Consider the following 3,275-nt stretch of genomic DNA (forward strand, 5'->3'; position numbering starts at 1 on the left):
CGGGGCACCTGGGTGGCTCAGTCGTTAAGCGTCTGCCTTCACCTTGGGTCATGATCCCGGGGTCCTGGGATGGAGCCCCGCGTCGGGCTCCCTGCTCTGCGGGGAGCCTGCTTCTCCCTCTCCCACTCCCCCTGCTTGTGTTCCATCTCTCTATGTCAGATAAATAAAGTCTTAAAAAAAAAAAAGATTATATCCTCTTTGCGTGATGTGCTGGGGTTATTCTTTTTATTTTGCTAACTCTAAAAATTGTTTATGGGACTATACTCACTTTACCCATGATCTTTCCTTGACTATAAAATATCCCTCACATTTTGGAAGACAACATTATAGTAAGCATTTGGTAAAAATCTGTTGAATGAATGACATAATTAATGAACACCAATGAAAAAGCTCATTCACCAGAAAAAGCTAAATCTTAAATAGTAACTCTAATTTTTATTTTGCATGGCATTGACTTTAACCCCCCACTCTTACCTTAGTCCTAATCCTAACAGTGATTTAAAATAAAAGATAAACCTTAACCCAAATAATGAGTTTAATAGTCCTCCCCTGATCCTAATCTGAAACCAAGAATTTGCAATCTCCATAATTCCAAGGGAAAACAGAAAATGGGGTGAATAACAGAACAGTAAATCTGTGTCAGGAAAAGGAAAAACATACCTAGAGGCCAGAGAGGAGCACAGCGTATGGCGCCCCCCTGATTTGGCATTCACCGTTTTCATCACCATGACCCTCAACTAAATCCTGAACCCAATCGCAATACCACCCAAGCTACTATGGGGACATATCTCACAGTGCCTCCATCTCCAATCCAAGCTTCCTCTTAAGAACCAAACATGGCCATCAGAAAGGATGAATACCCAACTTTTACATTAACATGGATGGGACTGGAGGAGATTACCCTAAGTGAAATAAGTCAAGCAGAGAAAGTCAATTATCATATGATTTCACTTATTTGTGGAACATAAAGAATAGCATGGAGGACATTAAGAGAAGGAAGGGAAAAATGAAGGGGGGGAAATCGGAGGGGGAGACGAACCATGAGAGACTATGGACTCTGAGAAACAAACTGAGGGTTTTTGAGGCAAGGGGGTTGAGGGGATGGGTTAGCCGGGTGATGGGTATTAAGGAGGGTACATACGGCGTGGAGCACTGGGTGTTATACGAAAACAATGAATCGTGGATCACTACGTCAAAAACAAATGATGTATTGTATGGTGACTAACATAACATTAAAAAAAAAAAAAAGAACCAAACATGAAACGAGTGTGCAAATTCCTTACACACCCCTGAGCGTAGACACCCAATCAATTACATATCCTCAAAACTCTTCAAACAGGCAGATCATAATGAAGGAACTCAAGCAGTCCACTGTGACAGAATTCATTCTATTGGGCTTTGCCCCTAACCCCAGGACCAACCCTCTGCTCTTCACCTTCTTTCTCATCTTTTACCTGCTCATCCTTGTGAGCAACAGCCTCCTTATCACTCTTACCCACCAGGACTCCCGCCTGCACACACCCATGTACTTTCTCATCAGTGTCCTCTCCATGCTGGACATGTGCTACATGACCACCACTGTGCCCCAGATGCTCATGCATATCCTCAGCAAGAAGAGGGCCATCTCTTTTGCTAGGTGTGTGGCCCAGATGTACATCTTCCTCTTCTTTGGGGTCACTGAGTCCTGGCTCTTCTCCATCATGTCTGTGGACAGGTACATGGCCATCTGACACCCTCTCTGGTACAAGGTCATCATGAGCCGCTGGATGTGCCTCCTCATGGTGGGCATCTGTGTAGCGTACGGAGTGGTGGGTGGCCCATGCTACACCTTCTTTGCTGTGCGCCTGCCCTCCTGTGGCCCTAATGAAATTGACCACTACTTCTGTGAGGTCCCTGCCGTCCTGAAGCCGGCCTGTGCAGACACATCCCTCAATGACTTGGTAGACTTCATCACGGGCTTCAATGTCATCATGGTCCCCCTGGCCCTGGTTATCATCGTTTATGCCAACATCTTTGCCACCATCATGAAGATCCGCTCAGCCCAGTGATGGATCAAGGCCTTCTCCACCTGTGCCTCCCACATCACTGTGGTCACCATGTTCGCCATTCCGTGCATCTTCATGTACATGAACCCTGGCTCTGACTCCTTGCCGAGCAATGGCAAGAAAATGACCCTTTTTTATAACATTGCCACAGCCTTCCTCAAGCCTGTCATCTACAGTCTGAGGAACAAGGACGTGAAAAAAGCTTTCCTCAAACTGTTGGGATGGAGCAGGACCCCAGAGTGAGGCTTTAAAGCGGAGGACCAGGGGAGCCCAACAACGCAGGACTCACACCCACAACCCCGCCAAAGACTCTTCCACGAGACCTGGGAGGCTGCTCTCCATAAAGTCACGCCATCACCCTGGCCCAGTGGGAGGGAACTGGGCACTCAGACAACAGCAGTATCTCTAGTGATGTGGTTTGGGACAGAGGGGATTGTGAAGGTAGAGTACACTGGTCAAGAGCAGGGACCTCAGTGCCAGACAGAGCAGGATGAGAGACTTGATTTGAACAATTAATAGGTATGTGACATTTTGCAAGTCATTTAACTTACTCTAAGGTTTATATCTCTTCCTCACAGGGAAGTTGTGACGATCAAATGAGATATTATATGAAACGTGTTTAGTACAAGTGGCAATAGCTTTCAACAGATACTAGTTTTAATCTTTAAAATTTATTTCTCAGGATGAATTGTCAGCCTTGAATTAGCCATGATCCTCTTCTGGGCTATGGAAGTGACTGGAACCCTAGAGAGTAAAGAAAAAAAAAAAAAGGGAGTGGAAGTAGGGATAAAATCTCAAAAACCGAGAAGTGGAGAGTCTTAGGGGGAGAGACTCTAGAATGAGGAAGTGAACCCTTCTTTCCCCATCCACAAATTGTGTACCCAAAATTATCTTACAGTACCACTTTGTAGCTATTTGCTTCTGTGCTTTTGTATCTTCATACTTTTTGAATTTCCTTTTCCCTTTGCTGCTAATAAAGTCCATTTTGGAAACCTACAAACTGCCTTGGGTGATGTCAAGGAAGAGAGACTCTGTCCACCTGAGGATGAACAAAATTAGGGGAACGTCAGCATAATGGTTCCCCCAGATGGATGCAAAATTTAGGCAGTCCAGAGAGAGATTAAAATCTCCATGGGTAGTTTTTGCTCTGCTCCCTTTTGCTTGGAGAGACCGTCCCTGAAACTGCTTACTCCTCATAGAATCTTTACAACCGTAGACTGCTTTTTCCCA

General features: G+C 45.2%; 1 pseudogene; it reads left to right on the forward strand.

Annotated features, from left to right (window-relative positions):
* Positions 1-1,231: 1,231 nt before the first annotated feature.
* Positions 1,232-2,708, forward strand: LOC102749919 (olfactory receptor 2G3-like; annotated as a pseudogene).
* Positions 2,709-3,275: the final 567 nt, after the last annotated feature.

Source organism: Leptonychotes weddellii, chromosome 4 (assembly GCF_054177405.1).
Source record: "Leptonychotes weddellii isolate Sample4059 chromosome 4, ASM5417740v2, whole genome shotgun sequence".
Classification (NCBI taxonomy): Eukaryota; Metazoa; Chordata; class Mammalia; order Carnivora; family Phocidae; genus Leptonychotes; species Leptonychotes weddellii.